Here is a 10,675-nt window from a genome sequence, read left to right as displayed (position 1 = left end):
TTGCAAACATGTGTTTAAGTCTTGTAAAGAGTATAACACCTTCTTCCTCTTGCCACTACAAGAGAGCCTTTGGTAAGCTTCTAACACCTATTACCAAAGTGAAATACCCTTCATCTAATTTTCCTAACGAAATTAGGTTGAGTCGAAGGTCTGGAACATGTATAACGTCCTTGAGAATCAACCTACAACCAGAATTTGTCTTCATGTGTACATCACCAATCCCCACAATTTTTTATGCACCACTATTTCCCATCTTAACTACACCAAAATCACTAGATTTGTATGAAGTAAAGAAATCTTTCCTTACGGTAGCATGGTAGGAGGCATCGGTATCAATTACCCAATTCGTGTCATGACATGTGATATTAATGCAAGATTCTTCATAACCCGAGAAAATGATTTAACTCTCCATCGGAAGCAACTATAGTGGTTTCTTTTTCTTCACCCTTTTCTTTGTGTTCTTTCTTTAGTTTTCTGCAATCCTTCTTCATATGTCCCGACTTTTTACAATAGTAACATGTAATCCCCTTTCTGGACTTGGACCTTCCCTTGGATCTATCACGGTGTTGTGGATATTTACTCTTGTTTCACCCCTGATTTTCTATAACAAGTGTTTCACCTTGGGTTGAACCGGATGTCTTTTTTCTAGTTTCTTCATTCAATAAAGTTGTTGTAACTTGACTCATTGTGAAAACCCCATCGGGTGCAAAGTTACTTAGAGACACCACCGATGTCTTCCAACTATCCGGCAAAGAACTAAGCAACAACAAGGTTTGCAATTCATCATCTAACACCATTCTCATGGAGTAGAGCTGATTTACAATGCTTTTCATTTCATTTAAATGCTCCACAATTGATGTACCTTCCTTGAACTTCAAGCTCACAAGCTTTCTCATTAAGAAAGCTTTGTTTCCCGATGTTTTTTCTTTCATATGAGCTTTTTCCAAAGAGAGTGTGTTGAAGTTTCTGTAAAAATATGGCAAAAGACACTATCTTCAATCCATTGTTTAATTACCCCCATAGCTTTTCTATCAAGTTTCTTCCATTCCTCAATGGACATCCCTTTTGGTTTGACTTATTTTCCTTCAGTAGGTCCATATAAGTCCCTACAATACAACAAGTCTTCCATTATCGGTTTCCAAATGGTCTAGTTTTTTCCATTCAGCATAACCATACGACTTGTACCAACATCCATGATGAGACACTTCTTAACAGTGTGTAAACACTATAAGAAAAGAGGCATGTAGCTATGGATAAAACCGTAGCTATAAATCTAAAAAACCGTAGCTATAGATCTATAGCTATGAACTATCTACGATCAAAAAACGGTAGCTACAGTCGCATTGGCTATAGGTAATAGCTACGGTTTATGTCTGTGGCTAAAGCCTAATTCAGTAATTATATGTGAAGTTTTAGCTACGATTTTCTAGTTAACCGTGGCTACAAATTTGACACTATAGCTACGGTTTGTTTTATAACCGTAGCTAAATGTTGATCTATAGGTACGGTTTCTAAATGCCTGTTAGATCTATGGCTACGGTTTTGAAATGACTGTAGATAAAAATATGAATCATAGCCATAGCTACGGTATAAGCAGCCTGTAGCAAAAAAACATGAATCATAGCTACCGTTTTTAACTATTTGTAGCTAAAATTGTTGATATATGATTGATGGCATTTTTTTCCTGTACCAAATACAAGCACAATATATTCCATTCATAATAAAAGATGAAACTTGAATGCAAAATTCCAATAAAAGATTTTATAATGAAAAAATGAATTGTATCTCAAGATGTTTTAATACATCCATGTGTTTAAAATCTATTACAAATTCAAGGTTCTTGAATACATGAAACTTAATCTGCCCCCCCCCCCCAAAAAAAAAAAAAAATTGACTTGTAAAATTTGATTAAATTGGTGTTTAGTTGCACATGTGAAGTATCTCCTTTAGCATGTTTAACCTATAAGAAAATACGAAAAAATAAGTTAGAAATCACATTTTTAGAGATATAAAATCATGTATGAAAATATAATTATTAACTATGCAATATAAACTTACCTACTTCATTCCAAGCCTAATGTTTAAACAAATTAGAAATACAAGGATTGAGTATCAACCACAAATTATGCATTGAGCAATATAATGGTGTGGCAATGTGTATTAATTTCTATTTTTCCAACGAATAATTAAAATCAAGTAGAGGACTTAAAAGCAACAACCAGAGGTGGACTCTTTGAGTGCACAAATGAGTGAAATGCAAAAAGAAAATAAACAGTTGACATTTAGTTTTCCTTCCTTTGTCAAAATTCTACACTTACATAATTACATGGTATGAAGTATGCAAGGCAGAAGTATGAAATCAGTGGCTGAGTTAGCAAATCAGGGAGAGAAGGCTACTTTCATTTGACCTAAGCGGTGAATGAGTGAAAGTAGTGGGGCAGAGCAGCACCAGTTCCTTAAGTCTTAGTCGGAGCTTTCATTCTCTGTTTCAAGAAGGGAAACCACACAATGAGTTTTGGGTCTCAATCATACATCAATCAAAAGTGCCAGTTAGTACCAGCTGCTTTGTCTCTCTAACTTCAATTCTTTCCTGCCACCCTATAACAAACAATCTATACAACCATCTTTTGAATTGTAGAATGTAGATTAAGGCCTCATGAAGCAATTCTTTGAATTTTATAGCAACAAAATCTAACCTGAGCCCCATGCTCCCAGAAATTCAATTGCTCCAATCTAGATAACTAAGGTAGATGCTCTAACACTAACTAAATGCCCAAGAGGAATTGCATGAAGCAATGTTGCAGTCCACACGTGAAGCCTTGCACAGCCACTGAGATTCTCCAAGCATGATGGAGTTGGGCCTTAATCAAGTCTCCTTCTACGTCTACCTGCTTTAATCCTTTTTTTATTATTATTATTTTTTTTTTTTTGGTGGGGGGGGGGGGGAGGGGGGGGGTTAAAATCATCACAAGAACCTTGCAATCAAATCAAATCATTCTGGCCCATCACATTCTGCCTACATACCAACAACTTCAGTGCTATTTCTTTTGTCGTTCAAATCAATGGATGAGTCATGAGACACAACCACTCTTCGGCAGCATCCAAGAGTTCAAACTTGGCCATTGCGTATGGCACAAGCTTTTACCAAAAGCTGTTTGTTGAATTGCACCGCCAATAACTTCATCCCCCACTAGTGTTTTGCTTTTACCTTCCTCAAAATCACCCAAAGTAGAGCTATTGAGCCCATCTATATATTTTGTCCTTTTCTTTTCAAGTGTTGTTTCGTGATTTGCATGCCAGCCTCTTGGCCTGTAAAGGGCCCTTTCCTAAAGCCCAATGAGGCTCACACATGCTAGCCTCTTGGTCTGTCAAGGCATATTGTGGTTTGATCCAATGTGGTCTTTTTGTTAGCCTGTGGGCGATGGTGGCTCACTACTTGGCTCAAGATGCTTGTCACTCCACAAAATTCTCTCTTGAGGAACTAACAAGTTATCAATGAGATGGATTGGCTGTTGAGGAACTAACAAGTGAAGATGCAGGTTTGTGTGTTTTATGATTCCATAAATGCTGCTATAGGTTTGAGTATCAAACTACAATCTTTAACTTAAGTAGTTTTTTATAAGGGTTTGTGTAGGTTTGTGTGTTTATCCATTTATAGAAGTCCCAACCCAATAAAAACGCAGAGAGTGTGTGTTTATCCATTCAAAATTCAATATTTCAACTTTCCGGAGTGAGTTTGTTTTAACTTCACAAATCCTACGTGGATGAAGGAGGTAAAAAGTAAAATCAGAGAGTACGTCTTTATCCTCATGAGCAAAGCTCAACATAACTAACTACTGTTTAGAGGTTTAGAATTAGGATCATATTAGATTATTGGCATAACCCATTTATTTTCAAAACATCCCCTATTTGGTCCTACCCTTCCCCTTTAATCACAAACTGACAAAACTAAATTGCACATAACCCATTTATTTGCAAAACATCCCCTATTTGGTTTTATCATTTTTCTTGTGATTTAAGGAAATAAGGCCCATGACACTCCTTGCCAATAACACTAGCATTTCTCTTTAATGAAATATACTTCATTACAATAGCAAGCAGGCCAATTACGTGGGATATGCAAGTATTTTCTTATCAGAAAGTCATTATTGTTCACTTAGTTGCTTGCAGTGGAAAGGAGAAGAAAAAAAAAAAAAAAAGATTAGCTTTTGGAAAGGGTGAATCCAGCTGTTGTGAAAACCATGCCATCTTATGAAGACTATTCCTAGCTTGTGTACATTGTGTAAGTTGGAATCAATCTTATTCTGTAGATGCCTAGGCTGGTAAATGTGGACTTTGTCTCTACGTTGAGTAGTTTTTTAGGATTTTGTCTCTACGTTGGTTTTCTAATATTCTGTTCATTCCTTTGGTACAACTTCATCTCAAATTATTGGAATGGGATTTGCCTCATATCACTTTGGGTTACCAAAGTGATATTCATCTATTCTTGGTACTATGTTACCTAGATCTTTCTAATACTCCCCTAAACCTACAACGATAAGCAAAGCCACAATTTTAAATTTAAAGAACATAATTCACATGGTGACAAGAGACTCTCTCATTTAAACCTAGAGTACTTGAAAATAGTAATCAATTTTTTTATTAGAAGATAGTCTTCTTATGATATCTGTGAAGGGCTGCCTACCTGGAGTCCAACTTTCAGGAGAAGTTAATTTGAATGACTGGGAAATAAAAGAGATGGCTTCTCTATTCAATCTGCTCAGCATGTCTCTCTGGAGTCCTGATCTAGAGGATTTAAGGAGTTGGAAGTGGGAGAATTCCGGAATATTCTTGGTCAAGTCCCTGTACAAACAGCTGACTCATAGCAACAACTTTGTTTTCCCTCATAAAGAGGTCTGACTCCCCCACAACCCTTCTAAGGTGGATTTCTTATTGTGGGTGGCAGTGCTGGATAGGTGCTTAACTAGAGACAATTTGTACAATTTTTTAAGGAGGCATAGCAGATCAATCTGATGCTTGTGTGTTCTGTGGAAATAGCATAGAAACTTCAGAGCATTTATTCTTGCATTGCACAGAGGTGTCCAAGATTTATTCTCGCTTTTGTAGTTTGCTGAATATCTCTTGGTACTTGCCAGATTGTTTATCAGAACATTTGTTCTCATCAACAAGGTTGATTAAGATCCTAAGAAAATCTATGGTGAAAAGGATGATCATCTATCTAGCATATATACAGGAAGAAGCCAAAAAGTATGCTAATTTGTGTTGTGAATCCAAAAATGAGCATTTCATTCCTATAGGCTACCCTCAAAAATAATTGATACTAAATTTGCTGCACCACTTGGAGTGAATGACAATCAACTTAAGCCATTATCCTGAAATACAAATAATACAAATCTGGATTCCACACTTGACAATGGGATCATTCTTGAACTGGGAAGCAAGAGTTAATAAATGTCAAAAGCAATTTGGCCAACTGATCACCCTCTTAAATTTCTCTCTTATTGTGGATAATTGATCCAAGGTGTGGGAAGTGATTAGTTTGGGGTTAAGGTAACTCTTGATCATCAATCTTAATTGCACCTCCATCAATACACTCTTTTTACTAAAACTACAAAACATGTATTATGTCTATTAGTCCAACTTATCTTAAAGTCTTTTGATCCTAAACATTTCTTTGCTGTTCTAGCTTTGCATTTAGGCTAAACTTTAGTCTTATCAATCAAAGTTTTATTGTTACTGGATTAATAGAGAAGTACCACAAAGTTTTATTACCAATACCTCTATAACTAGTGGAAAGGCTTTGCCAAGTCCTGGTTTACTTGTAGTTTGTCTAATTTATTTGAAATGCTAAGCATTTCTTGTCTTCCTCTATGTTGATTCAGATTTCAGAATAGGTGGAATTTGTAGTTGTGGTTGGCTAAGATTTTCTTTTCTCCTTGTCATTGCAATAATCTATTAATTTATTGAGTATAAGAAACAACATAGTAATTAGTAAATCCTATTAACTATTTTAGTTATATTCAAGTTTTCTTTGTTTGATCTGCCTTTGCATCTCTTATGCGGTCTGGTTTTAATTGAAATTCCCCTTCTAGAGGTCTTCCCAAAACAGAATTTTAATCTCAGAATAAACATCATATTAAATAAGATTGAGAAAGCAAGGGAGATTTCCATGAATTTCCACGGGGAAGCCAACATGGTGCAAGGAGATAAGCCAACATCCCAACCATTTATCTGTTTGCCATGAATGCTAATCACAGCTTGATGCCATAGTCTCTTCCATTGGGAGTCTCATAGCCACTTGCCTAACAGAGTGATATTCTTTTTCCTTACATTATATCCTCTGCCATATTTTTTTCCTTTCTTTTTCAGATCTAGCCATAGGGGACAGAGAGAATAGATAAAATGGAGTCTATTTTTAAAATACTCAGTAGTTTTCCTTTTTTTATTAATAATTCTAAGAGGGAGAAAAGAACAGAGATAGAAAGGGAAGTAGAGAGAAATGACGAAAGTGATCAAAACTTCCCCAAACTAGCACATACAAGAGCATGGCCCCAACACCCAAAGAGCACCATGAGCTGTGGCTGGACCCCCGATATAAATTCTGTCTATGAACATCCTTTCATGCAAGTGAATCAACAAGAATGTTTGTTGTATCTTTGGACCCTATTGAATGAAAAGATCAAGCCAATGTCCAATGACCTATCTTCCTGGTTGTGATTTTGCAGCTACCAACGGCCCAAAGCCCCATTTCTTCTCATCAAGCCAATGATTGTTTGTGAGTCTTATTCCCAACTCCAACTTTGTGTATCTCATAAAGCACCCAATCATCGAAGCCTTTGAATAAAGAAAGAAGCTCAGTCTGCGTTGAGTCTCCAAAACCAGATTGATCTCTTCAAAATTGAGATTGTTGTTGTCTTTTCACTTTTTAGTTTCCCAAGTACAGGGGTTTCAATTCTTGATGAATGGTAACTAAGTAAAGGTAAAAAGAACGTTTTGTTTACAATTTAAGAGTGTCATGCTTTTGGGTAACTAAATGATAGTAACTAACCATATAGGACATGTGTAACACTAGATAATCCCTTTAAATTTGGTTTAGCCAACTGAATAAATAAGGCTCTTAGATGGCTAACATTTCTTGGTAGGTCATATTATCTTATCTCTTTGAGGGTCCATATATCAAAACAACAAAGTATCTAGTTCCCTTTACATATCTAACACAGTAACACTTTCAATGATTTTTTCTTGTTTCTTGCTACATCAGTGATTTATTGGTTATAGTTGGCTTTTCTATTCAGTTACAAACAAACACAAACCCAATCAACCATCATATCAAAAAAGTAATAACCAATCAAGTGGATTTTTATCATAGTTTTCGAATCGCTATTGACCCAGATGGTCGGACCGTTGCAGCACGGCCCAACATGATTATATGGGCTGATGGGCCATGCCGGGCCTAGGGTTTCAGGTTAGTGGGCTGGGTCAGCATGGCCTGTTCTTTCGTATCGTGGCACTCGTGGCCCATGACACAACCCATATGTATTTTATATATATATTCATATATATTTTATATATATATGAATATATATAAATATATATTTTATATAAATATTATATATATATATATATTACATATTTATATATAATACATAGTATATAATATATTATATAATAATATATAGTATATAATATATTAATAAAATAAATATTTTTATTATACTATTTTATTTAATTATTATATATATAAAAAATTGTATACATCAAAATTCATATAAAATTAAAATTTGAAGTTTTTTTTTCAATTTTTAAAATAAATAACTTTAGCCCAGTTGAACAACCCGACCTAACCCAAGGCTATGATATGACACATTGTCTCAACACTGTTTACTACACGAAAGGCAAATGATATATACTATACTCAATACTCCCACAAGGCTACAAGCTTCCATTGGTGTTCCCTTTGACCACCTCCTTATATTTAGAATTGGGATTTGTTCCTCATAGATTGCACTTCACACCAGCCTCATTGCACATCCCATCATGAATTGGGAATATCTCCCCATGAATAACAACAAACATGTATAAAAGATGTTCTCGATGTGCAGCTGGGACATATGCAGTTGGTATAAGGCACGCTCTGTGAAGAGAAAACCTAAACTCTTATGGTCAAGGTTCAAAGGATGAATACTCTTGATATTGAAAAAGAGAGTATTGAGGATCGAGCATGAAAAATAGTACAATATTCCTTTTTTTTAGTTTAACAATTTGCAAACCTCTATCTACACTTGGTTACTAATGTTTAAATGAAACGTATTCTACAATACTCATGATACATTCTGATAATTTTGAACCTTGCTTATAGGTTCAATTGATGCATTAATCAATGTCATACTTGTAGTCGATCTTATGGTAAGTTCTAAGTTCCACTATGATAGCACATATCTCCTTAAGCTCTAATTCTTTGTTGTTTTCTCAAATAGAAAATTTGGAACTTCAACAACTAAATGTGGAATAAAGTTATTCTTCATTCATCAATATGTAATAACATCTGGAACCAAAATTTTAATTTTCTTTTAAATAGTCAACATTTAAATTTCACTATTTTACAAGTTACTTTGTTACGCTTTTAAGTTAACAAACTTCCCAATTTTACATGAAAAATTAGTAAAACGTTAATTACTTAGATATAGGGATTCCCACATTCAATTCCAAAGTGCATTGGTAATTATATATGCTTTTTTTTATTTACTAGTTATCGAATATAACCACCATAATTTAAAGGATTGGACTTGTAGCCATATCTAGATAAGACTGCACTTACTTTATCTTCCAAAACTCCACAGTCCAGTCCTAGTTAGATGATGTAAAAAGTGACCCCACCACAATTCAATATTTTGCCACCTCACTCTAAAGCCTAGTTCATATGGATAAACAATGATTGTTTTATCCATAAAAGTATCATCGAAGCTCTAATGTTGCATCATCATGGGCTGGGTAGTCCGACGGCCCGACCGGGCTTGGTCATATAATTAGGCATGTGGGTCTGACCTCGGGCCTAACATAGTAAGCCCGACTGTGTTTCGGGCCGGGCTCGGGATTTGTCAAAAAAGCCCGGCCCGGCCCGACTCAGTATTATATATTTTATAAAATATATAATATGTATTTTATATATTATATAAAATATATAAATAATATAATATTTATAATTTCAATCTCTCTCTCTATTCAGCCGCTTCAACATTAATAATAGTAATAGTATAGACTAAATTTCGGGCCTGGGCCCAGGCTCAGGCTTCGGGCTTTTTGAGGGTCGGGCTCGGGCCCAAGCTATAGGCCCGATGGTCGGGCCGGGCTCGAGCTTGGGCTCGGGCCTTAGAAAAATTTGTTAATACACAGTAAAAACTCAACCCAAGCCCGGCCCGGCCCCGGCCCATGAACAAGTCTAGTCTAAGTATGTGAAGGGTAATATACCCAAGTGATTAATCGTTCTTTTTCGTGAAACCCACTAATACCAAAACATTAACGCGGGTGAATTGATCAACTCTCACACTAGCATTGACCAACTTACTCACCCATGTTTACTAAAAAATGGGCAAGGCCTAAGTAATATAACTTGTAAAAATTTCATATATATGCAATATATCATAGGCATATTTCCTTGCTAAAAATATTAGATAGAAGCATTGAGTTTACCACAATAATAATAGATGAACTCATTAGAATGAAAAAATATACTCTAAACAACCTTAGCTTATACCTGAGATGTGAAAATAGAAAGTAATAATTGAATGGTTAAAATACATTCTCAACGCCAGCATGATATCATCTCCATCCTCTATATTTCCCTTTGAAAATCCATTTTTTGTTTTCCATTGTGTACAACAAAGAATCAATTTGTTGAGGTGAGCGTTTCAAGTTTCTTTATAACCATGAATCATCACATCTCATGAGGTATCTTAGTTGGTTTTCCACTTAATTCCTCTCTGATTAATTTCAAAATATCCATGACCTGTGTCTGGACAAACATCACATACTAGAATCAATATATGACTGCAAACAACAAATAAAATTATAAAGAAATGGTGTAAAAATTCCAACTAATGAAGATTCATCTTCCTAGACTTGGATTTAATGGTAATCATCAAAAAGAAGCAGTAGACAAGGGTATACAATTGAAGTTAGTGGCATAGATCTACCACATTAGGCATTTGGATTTACTCATATAATCTGTATGGCCTTAAAGCCCATTTTAAGGAAAATTTCCTTAAACTTCTAATGAAGCCAATTCTCCAAAAAAAATTCTGTTGACTCAAGAGGTACACAAAACAAAGTTCACCTCCTTTAATCCTTTTGATTCCTACCAACTATGCCCATACATTCACATTCTCTCTTCATGTTAACTATATAGGGAAATTGGTTACTTATTTTTATATTCTATTTTAAACCACAATGAACAATAACCAAACTTTAATCCATTGGTTAGCCAAGGAAGTCTAGCAAAGCAAACTGAGCAATGCCAAAAAATTACATAATGGGTTAGGTAGCTAGGTAAACACTAAAAATAATCTGAAGCTCCTCTTGGTCCAAATTAACATGAACAAAGAGCTCATATGTGGTAGAGTTGGATCCAAAACAAGACTATGGTTCCACTATGAACAAAGAGCTCATATGTGGTAGA

Source organism: Nelumbo nucifera, chromosome 4, assembly GCF_055504915.1.
Source record: "Nelumbo nucifera cultivar China Antique chromosome 4, China Antique-T2T, whole genome shotgun sequence".
Lineage (NCBI taxonomy): Eukaryota > Viridiplantae > Streptophyta > Magnoliopsida > Proteales > Nelumbonaceae > Nelumbo > Nelumbo nucifera.
The sequence above is the reverse complement of the archived record's forward strand: the minus strand, read 5'-3'. Positions refer to the sequence as shown.